The 20673-nt window shown below is 32.7% G+C and overlaps 4 non-coding genes across 4 annotated transcripts; all 4 read right to left on the bottom strand.

Annotated features, from left to right (window-relative positions):
* Nucleotides 1–13114: 13114 nt before the first annotated feature.
* Nucleotides 13115–13269, bottom strand: LOC129901879 (U1 spliceosomal RNA). The gene has a single exon (XR_008769975.1). It is a non-coding gene; the product is annotated as a U1 spliceosomal RNA (small nuclear RNA).
* A 2015-nt stretch (nt 13270–15284) lies between these two features.
* LOC129901874 (U1 spliceosomal RNA) lies at nt 15285–15444 on the bottom strand. The gene has a single exon (XR_008769972.1). It is a non-coding gene; the product is annotated as a U1 spliceosomal RNA (small nuclear RNA).
* Nucleotides 15445–16219: 775 nt separating this feature from the next.
* On the bottom strand, nt 16220–16335 carry LOC129901914 (U5 spliceosomal RNA). The gene has a single exon (XR_008769998.1). It is a non-coding gene; the product is annotated as a U5 spliceosomal RNA (small nuclear RNA).
* A 589-nt stretch (nt 16336–16924) lies between these two features.
* Nucleotides 16925–17042, bottom strand: LOC129901926 (U5 spliceosomal RNA). Its single transcript, XR_008770006.1, has one exon. It is a non-coding gene; the product is annotated as a U5 spliceosomal RNA (small nuclear RNA).
* Nucleotides 17043–20673: the final 3631 nt, after the last annotated feature.

The raw sequence follows: 20673 nt of genomic DNA, 5'->3' as shown, positions 1-20673 counted from the left end.
AAGAAGTTCACACAATATGAGGCAAGGTATACCTTGAAGGAACGAACATGTTGTTCTTTGACTTGGATAGTGCAAAAAATTATGCATTACTTATTTGCATACACCACGCACTTAATCTTAAGAGTAGATCTACTCAAGTACATCTTTCAGAAGCCAATGCCAATAGGTAAATTGGTAAAGTGGAAAATTTTATTGAGTGAGTTTGACATTTTATACGTGACATAGAAAGCCATCAAAGGACAAGCCTTGGCTGACCACCTCACAGAAAATCTTGTGGATCAAGATTAGCTACTCAAAACCTACTTCCCTGATGATGAGGTATTGTTTGTAGGAGAAGATATATCAGAGCCATATGATGGTTGGAGGATGTTTTCTGACGGAGCATCAAATTCCAAAGTAATCAAAATAGAAGTAGTCTTAATTTCAGAAATAGTTCAATATTACCCAATCTCAGCCAAAATTAGGTTTGATTGTACAAATAATATGGAAGCATATGAGGCTTGTATTCTCGGCCTTAGGATGGCCGTAGTCATGAACGTCAAAGAGATTTTGGTCATAGGCAATTCTAACTTATTGGTTCATTAGGTGCAAGGAGAATGGGCCGCTAAGAATGTGAAGATCCTTCCTTATTTGAATTACATAAAGGAGTTGAGTAGGAGATTCACAAGGATTAAATTCAAACATGTCCCTCAAGCTCAAAATGAGTTTGTCGATGCTTTGGAACATTATCCTCAATGATTCAGCATTCGGATAAGAATTACATCGATGCTATTGGAGTATAGTTACATGATTAACATGCATATTATTTTCATGTTGATGGGGAATTAGATGGAAGACCATGGTACTATGACATCAAGAGATTGATAGAAACACGAGAATATCCCAAAATGCTACAAGCAAGCAAAAATAGACTTTAAGAAGAATGACCAATCATTGTTTTCTTAATGGAGAAATCCTATATAGGAGGACTCCAGATTTAGGATTGTTAAGATATGTTGATTCCAAAGAAGCGACAAGGGTTTTAGAAGAAATACATGCAGGAACATGTGGACCTCACATGAATGGGTTCACTCTATTTAAAAAGAGTTTAAGAGCTGGGTATTTTTGGATGACCATAGAGAGAGATAGCAATCGATACGTGCAGAAGTGTTATTAATGCCAAGTGCATGGAGATTTTATATGAGTTCCACCAAATGAGATCAATGTTATGGGTTCCCCTTGGCCATTTACTGCTTGGGGCATAGATGTAATTGACCCATAGAGCATCTCGCATCAAATGGACACCGTTTCATCCTTGTAGCTATCGATTATTTCATAAAATGGGTCAAAGATTTAACATACAAGGCAGTAACTAAGAAGTTAGTGGCGGACTTTGTTTGCACCAATATAGTTTGTCGGTACAATGGCACGAGAAGCTACCATATGCACTGCTCGGTTATCGCACCACAATCAGAATATCCACTAGGGAAACTCTTTATATGTTGGTTAATGGTTCAGAAGCAGTAATACTTACTGAAGTGGAAATTCCATCTCTAAGGATTATTCAAGATCCAGTTTAGATGATACAGAATAGATTCACAGTAGGATTGAACAGTTGATACTCATTAATGAGAAAAGAATGGACGCAGTTTGTCATGGTCAACTCTATCAGAAAAGAATGACCAAAGAATTCAATAAGAAAGTCAAACCTTGACAGTTCACACCGAGACAATTGGTATTGAAGAAGATATTTCCTCACTAAGGAGAAGCTAAAGGGAAATTTGCACCAAACTAGAAAGGTCCTTACATGGTTCATAAAGTACTCTCTAGAGGAGCAGCTATCTTGGCAGAAATGGACGGCACAGAGAGAACGAAGCCCATCAATTCAGACATCATCACGAAGTACTACATATGAAGACATCAAGACTAGCTCTCATTTTTATACTCTTACATTCCATGTAATAGATTTATGTCTCGACCTGAATTCCCATGGTGGGTACGTAAGCAACCCACACCGGGTCCGGTCTCCCTTAGAAAACCCAAAAACATCATTTCCATATATTCAGAACTACGCTCAACCTCACTTCCCTCGATGGGATATGTAGACAATCCTTGTCAGATTCGGTCCCTTCATATTTTCATTTTTTTATTTTATTTGAACTACGTCCTGACCTGATTCTGCTTGGATACGTAGGCATCCTTAGTCAGGTCCGATCATTGCATTATTTTACTTTCTTATTGTACTCGAACTACGCTATGACCTGATTCTACTTGGATACATAGGCATCCTGAGTCAAGCTCTGTCATTGCATCACATATTTTTATTCTTATATTTCTCCCTTTGTAATTGAACTACGTCTTGATCTAATTCCATTTGGTTATGTAGAAATCCTAAGTTAGGCTCGGTCATTCAATTACATAATGTTCACCTTTTATCCTCGAACTACGTATAGACCTAATTTCCATTTGGGGATACGTAGGCAACGTTAAAGGTTCGATCATACCTATAGGAAACCCTCCTTTAGTTAGGTATTATTAGAATATGAAGGATCTCGCGAACAAGTCAAGATAAGCGTCATCAGAAGACAAGACTACAAGAAAGATTACATTTGGATATGGAGAAACTAGATAGATTTTGAAGCATGTCATAATCTAAAAATGATAAAAATTTACTCTATATATACATACCTAATATATACATAATATGCTCCTTTGCTAAAAGCAAGCCATTATTTTTAAAATACTTCTCTACTATTCCACCTACCAAGTCTCTAGGGTAAGATGCAACAGATGGACTAAAGAAATATTGGAGGTTTTCGGTGATGGCTTGGATCCGCGGGTCGATACAAATCAACACCCCCTCCCAAACTAAATTATTTTGTTTTGAGCATAGGAAAATAGGAGATCAAGAAAGACAACCTCAAGTCTAGGGGCATGACTGAAGACGTCATTCGACTTCTCAAAATCATAAGCCAAAATATCCTTTCCTTACCTTATTTATCGGCAGTACTTTATACTTGGATTTGCTATCTAAAATATTTCCTTTTAAATCTTTGTAGATACCCTCAAGATCCGGATCAAAATACTGAAGACAAAGGGGCCTTATAGGATAAATAGGATAGTTTTCTTTTTGTCAAAGATATCTCCATCAATCAGAGCTTCTCATCTGATATCGTGAAGAAGCTTCACCAATTGAACACCACCATCTCATTGTGTCAAATAAGTTTCATCCATTGGAGAATATCGTCTGACTGTGTCAAATAAGCTCCCTTAATTAGAGAATGTCATCTAACATCATTCAAACTCCACCGCCTAGAGGTTGTATATTGCAAACATCATTTAAACTCCACCGTCTGGAGGATGTACATAGTAGACACCGTTCAAAATCTACCGTCTGGAGGCGTACATAGCAAACATCATTCAAACTCCGTCGCATGGAGACTGTATATAGCAAATATCGTTCAAACTCCGCCGCCTGGAGGATGTACATAGCAAACATCATTCAAACCCCACCGACTAGAGGATGTATATAGAAAATGCCATTCAAACGCCGTTACATTTCAAGCTTTACACCATCGGATATAGGCATTACATTACAAGTTTTACACCGCCAGATACAGGTGTTAGATTACAAGTTTTACACCGCCAAATATAGGTGTTATTACAAGCTTTACACTGCCAAATACAGGTGTTACATTACAATTGCTTCGCTAGTCAGAGACTTTACATTACAACATTTTTACCACCGGATACAGGCGTTATATTTCAATTGCCCCGCCAGTCGAAGGTTTTACATTATAAGTTACTTTGCTTATATCAAATTCATCCCACAAAACAGATACATCAACAATCGTTTGGACATCTACACTTTACTCTTTATATTAATATTTTAATTTATTATTTTTGAACTGCGGCACGTACTTTTCACCCTTTTACCTATTTTACAAGACACTGCATTACAACGTGAAACTCCCTCTAAGCATCAAACTAGGGAAAGCAAGTGGAATGTCAAGCATCCCTAGCTACATCAAGGATTCGCTTTCAGAACTCAATTCGACTCGATTTTCAAAAGTTCAAATTCATCTTATTTATAACTCCTTCACGTCTCAGTGTCACCATAAGTCGATACTGGGGCAATTTTTGATTATTATTGTTGTTATTTTTTTCTCTACCATAAGTCTTCAGTAGAAATTGCTACGAAGAACTTCTCGTTCCAAGTTACTCTTTAGAATTACATCCGACCTGATTTCTGCATTTAAGGATATACAGGTAATCTCAACTTGAGCACGACCGTGTTCATTCTATTCGTGCTAATATCTTCAGATCTCATCACCCTAAAAGTCAGCATTACCATAATTTGATATTTGGGCAAATTTTAAATTCGATCAAAATTTTCTATGATACTATCCTCTCGAACCACATATGTCCTGATTTCTCATTAAACCTGAGATATCTAGGCAGCTCAAGAGCCAGAGTTCGACCATGACTCCATAAAAATAACTCGCATGTCAAGTTGTTGCTCAAAAGATGTTTTGGTTGGCGACCCAAAATTAGTTTGTCTCTCCATATTTAATTAATTAAATCATTCGTAAATAATAATAATAATAATAAATAACAAAACTTTCATAAAATATGAAAATATTTTTTTGATAAACTTTCTCATTTCATTCGGCAAATTTATTGCATAAATATTATTTCTTATATAAAAATAATATATATATATATATATATATATATATATATATATATATATATATATATATATATATATATAAATATTTGCTACATGTTTTATCATTTTGAGAAATTCATACCAAATAATATTATTGTTAAGGGTTAAATCTTTTTGATTAAATATTTTTTTTATTGTTGAAATAAATATTTTTTGTATATTATTCAAAATTAGGAAGCTTAATTAATTAATTAATTACCAATTTTACTTTTTTAACAAGAACCAATTTTTTCAAATGAGTTAATCTTGTAAAATATTTCTTTTTCAATTTAATTAATTTTGGCCATTTAATAAAGATAAAGAAATGGTATTAATATTCAAAAGTAAGTTGGGGGTTCATATGTATTAAAAGAGAGTAGCAATAAAAAAGACATAAAATTAAAAAACGTGAAATAAGGGTCAAAAATGGTCCCACATGCATAGAAAATTGAGCAAAATTTCTGTTCTTGCTTAGAAAATTTTATTCTATGAGAAGCTCAAATAACATGGCAGACAATACTTTCTCATACTTTACCATGTGAATCCCACTACCATAACATGGGCTAAAAGCTTTATTTCTCTATCTTCCAATATTTTTATTTTTTCTTTTTTCGTTTCTTTTTTATAAAAAAAACTTTATCATTTTCTTATTAAATGTATTTATTCATCAAAACTCAGAACTCAATATTTTTAGTAGATTTATTCATGACTTGGTTTGGGTCAATTATTTTATTAAAATACAATAAAATAAAATTAGAGAAATAACGATTTACCCTAAAAAATTAATGTTTGATATTTTTTATAAACGACCACTAATACGAATAACTCAACAAAAAGGTCCAAGTTCTTATATTCCATATATATCATTCTATAAGATAGACAAATCAAAGAGTTAAATTTTATGAAATTAAGATGTAAAATTTTATGATTTTTTAGTTTTTAGTTTCACTATCTTCAATTCCTTCAAACTCATTTAAAATTTAAATTGAATTTTTCTCGACACATTAACTTTAATTTGTCCTCAAATAAATAATATAAAGATAAAATAGACATACTAGACATTGTGGCTGAATCTAAAATATAAAATAAAATATTTTTTTATGCTCTCAATAAATGTAACATTCAAAAAAAAGTTTAAAATGAGTCAGAAAAAGTAAGATGAAAGAAAGTGAAATTGGTAAGGTATGGTCCCATATTGTGCATTTAGCGGTCAAAGAATTCCTATAATAAGTGTGTCTCTCACAAAATAAAATTTTCGTAGATAAGAAAAAGATGGCTTTTATGTCCAAACAATTAAAAAGCACAATTATCAAGCCCTCAAATACATTGTTTCAACTTAACAATATCGAAATACCAATTATCAAGCCCTCAAATATATATATATATATATTACTCTTGATTTATATAAACCGTTTGATCATCCAATGATCGGACGATTCAAAACAAATCAAAAAAAATTTTCAAAACTAAAATACTCCACCACCTCCTCTTTCTTTCTCTTTTCCCACACCTATACCCCACGCTCCTTTCTCCTATTCAACTTTTTTTAGAAAACAGCAAAAGAAACACTACCCCTACACACCCCTATTCTCCATTTTCCCCATCCACACACGCTCCTTACATCCCAAAACCAAAATTTCAATGGTTATTCTCCATTTTTCCAAAAAAAATAATCATAGATCCATGACTTTTTTTCTTCTGCATATCTTTCTCCTTGAAAATCTGGCTTTCACCTCACCACGACCGCCTATCATTATCGGCGAAAATTCCACTCAAGCAATTGGTCAAAGACAAAGAAAAATGACAAGATTTGTAAAATCTTTTTCTCACCTTCTCCCTAAATGCCTTTGTTTTTCAGTTCAAATCTGAATTTTTCAGTACGAATTTGTCTATAAATAACTGTATTTTTTACCTCCAAAAGAACACAGAATTCACATATGAAGACACACAGATTCACGAATGTACTAGTTTTACTACTTTCTTTTGGTCTTCTCTGATTTTCGAGTTTCGGGTTCCTAGACGGAATATTTGAACGTCAAAGTCTTAGTTTGTTACTCAACATAAGGTAAAATCTTTCTCAATCTTGATCTGTTTTAGCTAAATATGTCTTTTTCTTTGTCTGTAGATTGAACTTCGTATTAATTCTTTAGTATTTTATTTTCTGTTGATTTAATTTATTTTGGATGTCTTATGCATTTTCAATGTTTTTGTCTCTTCAAAACTTGGTAGTTTGCTTGTGTTGCTGTAGTAAAAAAAATAAGAATGTCTTGCTATGGTACTAATGTGATGCAGTAGCTGTTAAGCATGCTATTCCGAATTTTACGTTGAAGAAATTATGTATTTGAAATTTTTGTTTTGACGCTATGATGTTTCTGTCAAGAGTATACTTTAGAGAAAATTATTTTTTAGTTGTTTCCCTGTTTATTTTCAGCTTTTCCTTTATTGCAAATTTCCTAGGAATAGGGGTAATTGGCACATTTTCAGCTCTCTATTATAATTGTTCAACTCTGGTCATGATATGGTCGTTCTATTTTTCTTTTGTTGTAGTATGATGAATCTTATATTAATTTGTCGAATCATGCTCGATATTTTAGCTCTATTTTGATACTGTTTGTAAATGCTTGAAGTTTAAATTTTGTTCTAATTCTAACATGATTGCTTACGCCAATGGTTGATCTATTTTGTTTAGGAGTAGAACGAATGATTGTTTTTTTCTCTTTATGTTTACCTCTCCGAATGTGGTCTTAAGTCCTACAAGTGTTGCCTTCACTTTGATTGGTATATAGCTTGATTTATCTACAACATGTCAAAATAATCTTTAACTACTCATTAAGCATGTTAGCCTAAATTATTTTGCAGTCCTCATCACGATCTGTTATTTACATTCCTTTAGCATGATTATTAAGAGGATAAGAAAATTTAGTGCTTAAGATTTTTTTAAATCTGTTAGAAACTAGTTTAAAGGCTAGGAGATATATTTTTTTTTAATCAAGAATAGATATGGCTTCATATCATATTTCTACAAAACTAATATATTTATAGAATGAATCTCAATCGATAGGCCATCTTAGATTCTTTTAATTAATTTCCTTATAAAAATAATTTGTTATTATTAGTTCGAGCCACTTGGGTTATTTTTTTAAAAAAAGTGATTTATTATTATAACTTTTCAAATCGAATATATGGCCTAGGTACTTTACTTTTGAACTAATGTATTATTTCAAGATTTCAGATTTGTTAACAGATTCAAAATACAAGGTACATACATATATATGTCATACACACAAGGTATATATTTTATTTTTGTACTAATTTTTTCTATACTTGATGTATTATTTTGTTATACACAACATATTTTTTCCCCATATCTACTATCCCTTTATCAATGCTATTTTCCTTCTTTTTTTTTTGTAAATTCCTACACATTAGTACACACATCATTTTACTACACATGTATCTGTCGTCATTTTGTAATAATAAGCTCTCATATGTGTAAGCAACATACATATGCATATTTTATTTTAAATATGTGTAAGATCACAAACTATACATAATATTTTAACATTTTGTATCATTATTATTTTTATTATTTTTGCGAAAACTCTATTTTATTGATTTTTTTTATCAAATCATATTCATTATACATCACACATATTGCTATATATTTACAACCTATTTATTATTCTATTTTCTATACATCATAATTCTATATATGTTAATAAAGTTAATAATTTATCATATCCTTTAGAAACTCAACATTTATATACAATAGGTTTATATAAGCTCATTTATTTCATGTGAATTTAACAAAAATCTATATTTTCATAATACATAAAATTGTCGTACACTTCAAGTACATTTACTTATTTATTTTATCATATGATAAATAGACTACTATTAAGTTTGTTTCACACGTATTATAGTTATATGTGGCATATCTTGCATTTTTACCATTTTTCTCAAATTAATAAAAACTTCTCTTATCAACATTTTCTAAAGCAAATAAATGAATAAATTATTCCTAATCATTTTCTAAACTAAATTTAAGGACTATCTTCGGATAGACTCTGAGGAATGCTTAACACCTTCCCCTCGAGTAATCAAAATCCTAACCTAGAATCTCACTAGTTTTGCAAATCAAAACAGAGTTTATATTTACATTTATTAAAAATGGTTTTCCTAGTATTTTCCTTAAAATCAGGTGGTGACTCTAAACGATTTTCAAAATCAGAGACATAGCCATTTTATGTTGCAAACTATTTTGACCAGTTCGAAAATAGGGTCCTACAGGGAGGTGTTGTCTTACTATTTGCGAACTTGTGGCGGTATAAAGGGTGGTCTCTTGTTTGAAGTTAGCTATTGCCCTTGTTCTCATTTATCAAACTTTTGTGCCGGGATTTAGTTGATACGATCCTTTGGGCCTTTACGTGAGATATGTGTTTACTTATTTTAGTAGGTTGTCACTTAGTTGCCCCCTTCGTAGTGTTTTTTCGTGTTTAGGTCTTGGGCGCGCTGGCGCCACCAGGTACGTCCTCAGTTACTACTGATTTGGCTATCGTGCAGAGAAGCTCTTTGATTTTGGAGACTTGGGCGAGCTCTTGGCGTTCAGAGTTACCTATCTCCTTCTATTTTGGCCTGGACTAGTCTTTATTTGGTATTCAGAGATATTTTGTATTATTATTACTATTATCGTACATGTATAAACTTTGTACTTCATTATTTAGTTTAGTAGTTCGACTACCGACTGATACCACGTCTTGGGATTTATCTTGTTATTTTGTTATTATTCTTCTTGTCTTATTCTTATTCTTCTTCTTATTATTATTCGCTTCTTTTCTTTCACTTGTGATGGTTCGTTGCCTATGGTTCCAGAATGTGAGGTTAGGCTTACCTACTGGTCGGTGATGGTAGGTGCCATTATGACACTTTCTCTTTTGTTTTTCTGTTCATTTTATCTACTCTTTTATTTTCTTTGTCTTTTCTTTTAATTTAATTTCAAATGCCTTGTATTTAAAATAAGTTAATTTTGAATGGATATCAAAATAAGTGAAGAATATCAAATAAAATATTAAAAAAATAAACATTAAAATTAAAGGACACTTTTTAATTATTTTTGAAGAAATATACATAATTTTTTAAAAAATAATTAAAAGTGAAAATATAAGAAATTAATGAAAGAAAAGATTAAAAGTTTAAAGTGAGGAAGAAATTAAATAAACATTTTACATAGAAAAAAATGAAAAAAATTAAATATATATGTTTTAATATCAATAGTTATGTGTATTAACTAATTATAAAGTTCTCAATTAAAAAAGAATATGTGTCAAACTCTTTTACTCATCACTTGCCTTCAAGAGAGTGTTCGCACTCTCTATACCACGTCAACTTTTAAGATGTATTTATTCCATTGTAAAATAATTTGGGGGGGGGAGGGGATAATAGGACCCTAGTTAAGTTAAGGTGTGTCACTGAGATTTCGGTCATAGTTCAAGGGAGTACTTATGCATTAACTCTACCATGGAGGCTAAACCAATTGATTTAGCTTTAGCTAGTGAGGAAGCGAATTAGTTGAGAGATTTATTATTTCAAATACCTTATTTGGAAAAATTAATTTCTCTTATTTTAATTCATTGTGATATCACCGCTGTAATTGGCAGAATTCAAAACCGTTATTATAACGGTAAAATTCAGACCTATAAGGAGGAAACACAGTAATGTGAGATCAAATTTGACAAGTGGTACCACTATTGTTGATTATATCAAATTTTGTGATAACCTTACAGATCATCTTACTTAGGTCTTAACAAAAGAAAAGGTCTTGAGCATATCGAGGGTATGAGATTGAAGTCTATAAATTCATGAGTTATATATGAGAAAACTCAATCTGAAGACTAGAGATCATATAATCAGATTCAATAGGAAAAACGAATCTTATGATGACTTGTTATGAAAAATGCATTATTTTTTATTCCCTCCCTATGATGTGAGTGCATTATTTCCTTTAGTGATCTATGGAGGTTGGGTTTACAAAACTCTTAATAAAAATTTGTAGCCTGTATGGGAAGGGTGTTAAAGTTACAGAAGCATTCTCAACAGAAAGTGTGCACACTCTCTATACCAGGTCAATTTTTTTTCACTCATCACTTGCATCCAAGAGAGTGTGCATACTTTCTATGCCATCTCATCTTTTAGGGTGTATTTATTTTATTTTAAAATAATTGGGGGGGGGGGGTGAGGAATATGACCCTATTTAAGTTAAGGTGTGTAGCTGGGATTTCGGTCCATTTTTTCATGCATCACTTGCCTTCAAAAGAGTGCACACTCTCTATGCCACATCAATTTTTAGGGTGTATTTATTCTATTTTATAATAATTTGAGAGGGGGAAAGGTACTAGGACCCTATTTAATTTAAAGTGTGTCATTGGGATTTCGGTCATAATTCAGGAATACTTATGCATTATCTCGATAATAATGGAGTGAAGTGGCTTTAAATTATCTGCGTGTACAACATATCTACAACACATCATTACAATATTCCAGCAGGATCGCGAGTGATTACTCATTATTATTTTTTCTGGCAAATTAGGGTGTATGTAGGTTCAGCTAGACAAGTGTACGAGTGTTTTAATTATTGGGCATAATTTGGGATTGAAATAAAAATCCATGTCAAGTTCAAGGTGTTTTCACCTCTTCACTCAAAAAAGAAACAAAGGAAAAGACAATTGGAAGAACTGAATAGTAATCAGAGCAAGACTTAGAGAGAAAGTGTTTCTTCTAGCCAAAAACCCTAATAGAACGAATAGACCCAAAAAATAAATTTAGTTTCGTATTAATGTATCAAATAAAACCAAAAGATAATGTATAAGTATCCCCCCCCCCCCAACGATGACTGAAATGTCAGTGACACACCTTAACACACACATGGAGAAGAACGAGGAGGAGTACCGGTCCCTACATGGTGATATCATGTAGGCAAAAGAGTATGTGTTAGTACTTTGAATGTACTAAGTATGTAGGTATGCATTACAAATTAAAACATTTAGGACATTTATAAGGTAAAGTACATAAATGAGTGCATGCATGGGTAATCAATTAGATATCATTTAAATCATACATATGTGGATATATACATGCATGAATAATCATGTAAATAACATTTGAAACATTCAATTTGTGGGATGTTGACTATAACCGACATTAAGACCATGTGAACTATTACATGTAATCCAACATAACCCCCTATGTTGGCCGGGGAGTCTACTTGCCTAGGGTAGAACTACTTCAATTTTACATTCATTCTTTAACTTTAAGGGCTTTCATGGATCCATTAGCCTAAGCCTACAAGGGCTCCTATGTTTGCACATAGTTAATGAGACAAGGAATTGCTACTAGGATTCCCTTACCGAATTCCACCTCAATAACTCATTCGGTGCTAAGTCAATCCCACATAATAGTTTAATACTTCAAAATACTCATAGCATATACCTTGAGAATTCAAAACATCACAGTCGATTAAGACTCCCTTTTGATCATAGAATTGTCCTTATAACATAAAGAATCCATTATAAGACTCCCTTTTGATCATAGATATTGCTTTCATAAATATTTATTTGGAGTCAAAGTTTTCAAATCAAACTTCATTGAAAATATAGTAAAAGTAGGTGGGTTTAAATCACTTCAACTTTCAAACATGTATGTAAATGAAATTATGCATAAATACTTTGAAATTCATTAATTAAAAATCATGTTTTAAATAACCCACTATGAATTTTAAGAACCTTTAAAAAGATAAATAGAGAAATTACTTGCAAACCATCAATTCATACATATGAAATTATTTTGCATCAAAATAGACCAATAATTATTAGTTTAACCATGATTCATGCTATTAAGTAGAAATAAGAATTACCCATAAGAAAATATTATTTGAAATCAAGAGATTTAGTTGAAAGAGTTTTGAACTACATGGGTAGAAGAATCCATGGATAAACACATACATACCTTAGAGTAAAGCTTGAAGAGAATTGGGTAAATAAATATAATTTATCATATAATCAAAATACTTTAGGCATGAGAGTGGAAGAAATACTTTCATTGAGGCCTTACATATCTGGAATCCGAAACTTTACTCAGAATTGAAGGACTTAATGAACACTCTTGAAACTTAACATTTTCTCTTCGCACTTAATGAACACTCTTGAAACCTAACATTTTCTTCTCGCCGGAGCATTTTGTGTACTACCCGAAATATATGAATTACCAAAATAGTATTTCTACACTACTAAGAACTAAAACTATATTTTGAGAATGAGTAAAGAAGTGTATAGGGAGAAGAGTTGTTTGAGAAAACTTCTTTACCAAGTTACTTCTTTACCAAGAAAGTATACGTTACCAAAACCAAAGAAAAATTTGTTGAAGAATTGGGCAGGGGCAGCACGAACGCAGGCCCGGACATTCACAAATTATGACATAGGTTTGATCACTTGAACTGACCTTAGGTGGGCACACTTCCAAAGTGCAATGGAAGCCGCCAACCTAGGCCTTTATTGATGGTCCACTGACCCTGTCCAGGTAAGCATATTTCTTGTTGCTCGTTCGTGTTCTTTTATATCCATCCAAATCATTCTTTACCTTTGTGGTAACCGAAGAGGGACATTTTACTATAGTAAGTTTAAATCTCATAACATTAATCAACTTTATTATAGGAGTATTATACTACATCATTTAGTCCTCGTGAGTTGTGATGACTCTTAGAGAAAAGTCTTGCTCCCATATATAAAGCTTGAAGATTGCTCCAGGGGCGGACATACATGGGTGTCAGAGGGTCACCCGAATCCCCTCAACAAAAAAATACATTGTATATATAGGGTAGATTTTCTATATTTTTGTATATATAGGAATTTTGAACCACTTAAATCAAAGAGAAGAGATAGCCCAATGGTACTAGACTGTGCAATTTGGGCGGCGAATACCATCCCCAGTTTGCATGCAGGTTCAATAGTTCCTGTTGGGTGTGACATTTATATTTTTATTTTTGAACCCTTGAGTGAAAAAATTCTGGATCCGCCATTGGGCCTCCTCTATATCATTTCCCTCATGTTATTTTGTTCCTTCCTGCGCTTAGAGATTCAAACTATGTGAACTTTGACCAATGTTTTAAAAAATGAATATATATTTTTATTACATGAGAAGAATTTTTATTTGTAGTATTTTTATATGATTTTTGATTATTTATATTATAAAATTTAAAATATTGAGTTAATTTAATCTAATATAACTCCAAAGATTAGTTACAAAACCAAGTCTACCAGCTTTGTCCTGTTCAAATATGTTATAAGCAAAAATTGCAATGTTTTCATCGTACATATTCACTCAGTAAATCCAAAATAAATCAATAACAATATGTTAATTTCTAATTGAATCCCAAGTTTGACGAGGAATCCTCACTTCAGAACCAAGTATAAGTCTTGGTTCTTGGACCGACCTTAGGCGGGCATCCTTCCAAAATGCAATGGAAGTCACCAACCTGGGCCATGGGTCTTATTAATCACCCATTTACCCCCATCCACTGTCTTTCTTTTTGAAAAATGCATGACCAATGTTCGGAAAATGCATCATTACCATTAGTCGTGTATGAAACTATTCAAAGAATCAATACAAGATTATTTTGCACGATAAGAGGCAAATGTTTCTTTCCTTTTTATACGATAAAATGATACTCTAGCCAAAAAAAGTTCGCAGCTTGAATTTTGCTCATATGAGTATAAAATAGCATTACTATTCAAAGAATCAATACAAGATTATTTTGCACATAAGAGGCAAATGTTTCTTTCCTTTTTATACGATAAAATGATACTCTAGCCAAAAAAAGTTCGCAGCTTGAATTTTGCTCAGATCAGTATAAAATAGCATTACTAAAAGACACACGTACTAGATTTGTTGGGGTACTCAAAAAGAAAGAACCCCTGGAGTATGCCACTAATTGCATCGCACCCAGAATTCTTTAGTAAAAGGCAAAGGAATAATTCGATTTGTGCTCACTTCATGGCCAAGTGGAGTTTTTCAACTAATCCGTGCTGCACCTGCACTTTATTATTGGGACAAAGTTTGTATTTACTCGTTTTTATCGATGTGGTACTCACTCACTCACTCCTTTAAAATATTCTCATTGTTTATCGATGTGCTGAATTCTAATGCAGGTTCGGTTTTTATGTGTATAGTGAAGGGCCCAACTCTTTTATGGTCACTTTTAGTTGGCCTTCGAGTTTATGTTTCTTAGACTCTTTCGAAATGTTGCCGCACTTATGTCACTCATGTCAAATTTTCTAAAATACAAAAAATGTTGCCGCACTCATATCAGATCCTCTAAGCACTACTTCTCGAGGTCGAACATGCACCCGAGTCTGACACCGGACAACATATATTATAATGGCAATTAGTTGCTTGAGGAACCTTGTATTAATCACTGCTTAATCTAAATAAACCAATAGAAACATATTCAAGTTTTAAAATTGATCAAAATTATTACAACGAATCAAATTACAAACAGCAAATTTAAGTAACCAGAAGATGCAAATTTTGTTTAAGAATTGGTAAGGACCGCGCGAACTCAGGTGCCCCGCTGCCACAAATTATGACGTAGGCTCAACCACTTGGGTTGACCTTAGGCGGGTGCCCCTCCAACGCGCAATGGAGGTCACCAACCTAGGCCATGAGTCTGATTGATAGCCCATTGCCCCCGTCCAGGTAAGTATGTTTCTTGTTGTTCCTTCCTGTTCATTTATATCCATCTTGAGCATTGTTTTCCTTTGTATCAGCCGATGAGGGACATTTTGCCCTTCTTTTTTTTTTTTCATTTATAGCACACCAATTAGACAACAAACAGATCATTTTAGCTCCTTTAAATGAACCATACTGATTTATTTAGGTTTAGTAAATGAGAAAATCATGAGTCTTTGCCTATCTCAACAGTATTTGAGGAGATCATATTTAATGGTATAGAAAATATAGTTGCGACTTATCAAATGTTTATAGATATTGCCACTTCCTATGACTCTGAATCCACTTCATTGATAAGCCTCACACCTGCAAAAACGCATGGATTTATCAGTTTCTCAAAATCGGGAAAATGTTTTGTAGAGGTTCATCGATCTTATTAACCGCCTGAGTGAAGAGACTATATTAAGTTTGGCGGTTAATAAGCTTGAGGACATGAAAGAATGGCTTTATCAGATTAACGATGTTTTGATAGACAAAAACATTAGGTATAAGGGCACTCGTCATCAAGAGAGTTTAGTGCTGAAGAAGTTGGCTAAGACATTGAGCCTCGTTGCCATGTGTGTTTACGCTTCATCTTTATCGCCTTTGTCCCAAAATAAGTATCATTTTAGCAACAAAAACAAATATATATATAATTGTTTCTAGGGGACTTTTATCGCCTTCATCTGCCATACCAAATGCACTCTTATCATAAAAATTTTAACCTTCAATTTGTAGTCCTATATAAGTTTAAATTGAGAATTGTTGGGGCTACTCTAAAGAGAGAACCCCTCCAAAAATTAGCGTATGCCACTGATTGCAGCGCACACATGGTATTCTTTAGTAAAAGGCGAAAGAATAGTTCGCTTTGTGCTCACTACATGGCTGCGTAATTTCTAGAGCTTAACTGTCCATCCATCTTATATAGTAACAAAGTTTGTATTTTCTCTTTGTTTATCGATGTGGTACTGGATTCACTCGTTTTTTAGTATTTGGTCTCTTCTTTTTCTTCACCAGTCCTTCAAATATCTATATGATCGAATATCAACATGTTTTTAAATATAAATGACTTAAGCTGTCCTGTGAACTTTCTCGTTGATTTGGCTTCAATTTGTTGTACTGGGATAAAAGGTGTTGTCGAACCTGATGTTAACAAAAATGTGTGCTTACTGCAAAAGTTGCTCAAATTATAGGGTGTGTTCCGTACAAAGAAAAACATTTTTCCTGAATACTGAACACATCATAATGTTGTTTTTTAAATCATCTTTTTCTTCATATAATTGTAGTGTCTTAGCCAATATGTGTGCAATTCTACTAATTTTATAAACTTCGGCTAATTTTATGAAGTACCTTGCTACCTCTCACCAATATAAGTATCAAATAGTTCTGTCTATAAGAACCAAATACAATAAACCACACCCAATTCAAAATTAAAAGTACAAGTTAAAAAAAAAAGATTGAAACTAAAATTGTTGGGGTACTCAAAGAGAGAGAACCCCTCCAAAAATTGGCATATGCAACTAATTGCAATGCACACACGGTATTCTTTAGTAAAAGTCGAAAGAATAGTTAGCTTTGTGCTCACTGCATAGCTGCGTGAGTCCTTCAACTAATATGTGCTTCCTTTTTATATTGGGACAAATTTTGTATTTATTCGTGTTTTATCAATGTGGTACTTACCTGACTCACTCCTTTAAAATTATTGCTCTCTGCTTCTTCCCCATCTTCTTCACCACTCAGACCTTCAAATATCTTTATGATTGAAAATCCAACATTTTTTTCAAATAGAAACAATTTAATTAAAGTTGTCCTATATACTTTTTCGTTCGATTAATTTAAGATATGATTTACTTTGGTTTCTTTGTGATTTTGAGGAAATATATGCTCATAAGATGATCGATCAAATGTCGCATAGGATGTTTTCCATTGAGTATCTTGAATAGCTGAATTCGAATGGAGGTTCAGTCTTTTAAATATGTATAGTGAACAACCCAATTGGTAAAAGCAGAAGCACAACGTTGTTAAAATTGCATCAGTGGTGGAGTCGCCTTTATAACAACGGCTTTGACGAAGTTCAATAGTTTTGGCTCAAATTCTATTATATCGAGTTTCAAGTTAAATATGAAACTGTATTGATCAGACTTGCTAATTCTACAACTCGGAAAGAAAGTTCAATTATTCAAGTAAATAAAGATAGAAGGGAGATGTTGTTGAGGAATCAGAGTGGCATTTGAATGAAAGCTCCCTTACATCAATCAGCCAAGTGGTTGCTCGCATTAATGATTATACAGATTCTAAAAATCCAAATAAAAACATTGCTCAGCTGAAATCTAATGTTTTCCTTTTCATTTTTATTTCCTTCATATAAACCGTGGTGTCTTGACAATTATGAGTACACTTCCACAAATTCTACGCTCGTGCAGAGTCAATGTATAGCTTACGGGTGTCAGAGTGTTACATCTCGCACTTTTGCGCATTCGGAAAGAAAAAAAAATTGACTTGCAAGGGAAGAGGTTATGATTTATTTTATTTAATACCGGTGTAATGTTAAAAAAAATTGAGGGGGAAATACGGAGGAAGGCCCAGGGAAAATTTATGAGGAAATTTTGAAAATTAGTATTGAAAACTACAAAGTAAGATTCATAAGTTTGGGCTAATAATAATAATAATAATAATAATTAAACTTTACCTAAATCCCATAATGGAAAAGTTTAATTACTATACATCCCTCATTGTATCAAAATTACCCGATATCCCCTTTTTTCAACTTTTCTGATACATTAGATTTGTATCTGATACATCAATTATCCAATCAGTAATTAATGAAGATCATCTATTTATGGATAGTATCTTAATATAAGGGATGATTGGTTCTTCAAATCAATTAGTGATCTAATTAATGGGATTAATTTGGTTAAAAAAAGAACGGTTGTGCAGTTGAAGATTTAAGCCAAAAAAAAACAGAGCATAAATTCAAACCAACTTCGTTTCCATTTTTTTTTCAGTTTGGGTTATGTATCTGATAGATCAGTTATGTATATGATACATCAATTGTTAAAAAAAACAATTGTTATGTCCATGAAGATTCAAGCCAAAAAACATAGCGTCGTCTCGAATGGAAAAAACAGAGCATCAATTCATACCGAAGTTGATTTCAATTATTTTTCAACATTTGCTGATACATAAGTTATGTATCTGATACATAACTTTAGCTATAGAATAGTTAATGCACATCAGCTATTTATGGATAAAAGATTGGCTCTTTATATCAATTACTGATCTATTAAAGAAGGCGACAGTTATGTAGATGAATTTTGAAGCCAAAAGTCAGAGCATCGACTACAAGGAAAACAACAGAGCATCAATTCAAAGCAAACTTTGCATTTCATCAATTAATCGATATGAATATCCCGATACTACTGAGACATTCTGGAGTTTGGCAATCCGATATTACTTATGAACAATACAAAAGTGATGGAATCGTTGTCGGTGACAATGTATCTTACTCAAATTTAAAAGCAGCAATCGCTGCTGAATTGAGTGTGGATGAATCAGAGAAAGAAATTGAAATCCGATACATAGTTGAAGATAACTCATCGCCAATATATATTCGTAATGATATGGGTGTTAATCTTTACATAGAGTTGAAGAAGAAAGAGCCTGGTTTCGTGAACTATCCCCTGTGCATATCAAGCTTTGATATAAAAAGATGTGAGATAAAATCATTCGACAGTACATCTGGAGCAATCGTTTGTGCCGAATCAAATGCGAATAAGTTCCATAATTTTGGTTTAGAAGAATCTGGTAAAGTTGCAAGTTGTTATATAGCAGAATTGGAGTTGACGAACTACATAGATGATACAAATGGTGCGGAAGTGAAGGAGAATCAATTCTATAAGGATAAAGCAACTCTAGTTGATGTAATGGCCAAATACAAAATCAATAATGAATTTAATTTCAAGGTTAAAAGATCCGACAGTAAAAGGTATGCGCATATTCTGCATTTGGAATTTTTGATGTTGGATAGTATCCAACAGTATGTATCAGATACATATTACTGTGTGTATCTGATACATTCTTAAAATAAAATAATTTTTCATGTCATGATACATCAAAACTCCATTTCTGCATTTGGAAATTTTGATGTTGGATAGTATCCAACAGTATGTATCAGATACACATTACTGTGTGTATCTGATACATTCTTAAAATAAAATAATTTTTCATGTCATGATACATCAAAACTCCATTTCTACATTTGGAAATTTTGATGTTGGATAGTATCCAACAGTATGTATCAGATACATATTACTGTGTGTAACTGATACATTCTTAAAATAAAATAATTTTTCATGTCATGATACATCAAAACTCCATTTCTGCATTTGGAAATTTTGATGTTGGATAGTATCCAACAGTATGTATCAGATACATATTAATGTGTGTATCTGATACATTCTTAAAATAAAATAATTTTTCATGTCATGATACATCAAAACTACATTCTTGTAACTAAGTTAAAAAATGATAATAATGCTGTCAGTATGTATCAGGTTCATAATACTCTATGTATCAGATGTTTTTTTTTTAACAATACATACAAAGAAGCATGTATCAAGTACATGGGTTGACACACTTCCTATCAGTATGTCACTGTATTTGTTGATATTATAAATGAAAAAATATTGATATGATACATGTCATTTTTTTAATACAAATGCAGTTATGTGATAGTATGCCTTTCAGAAGGATGTTGTTGGAGAATGAAAGCTCCATGTTGGAAAAAAACGGATATATTCAAAGTTAGATATTTCAATAGTGAACATTCATGTGCACTGAGAGATAGGATTTTCAACAAAGTTCATGCTACAAAGGCTTTTGTTAGTGCATTCACAGCCCCTAAATTGGATTTTCAACAAAGTTCATTATTCTTGTTTGTGTGGTTGTTTATTTGTGAATGCAGGCTGCTGGAACACCATCCATGAAGCTGTAGTTGCAGATATTATGCCACAGAATGCTGAAGCTGAATTTGAGTGGAAGCAACAACAACTTCACAGCTGTGGAATGCAGCAGCTACAAAGACCATCAATAAGAGGAGTTGCAACCAGTCACAGCATCCTTGCAGCCAAGAGTGATATTTGGGACTTATTCCCCATTTCACACTCTGAACTGAGGAGACAGCAGCCTGGCAGCTTAGGATTTCACCAACACACCAACACTAGCCC

The sequence above is a fragment of the Solanum dulcamara genome, chromosome 8, assembly GCF_947179165.1.
Source record: "Solanum dulcamara chromosome 8, daSolDulc1.2, whole genome shotgun sequence".
Classification (NCBI taxonomy): Eukaryota; Viridiplantae; Streptophyta; class Magnoliopsida; order Solanales; family Solanaceae; genus Solanum; species Solanum dulcamara.
Note: the sequence above shows the minus strand (reverse complement) of the source record. Positions and strands in the feature narration are given on the sequence as shown.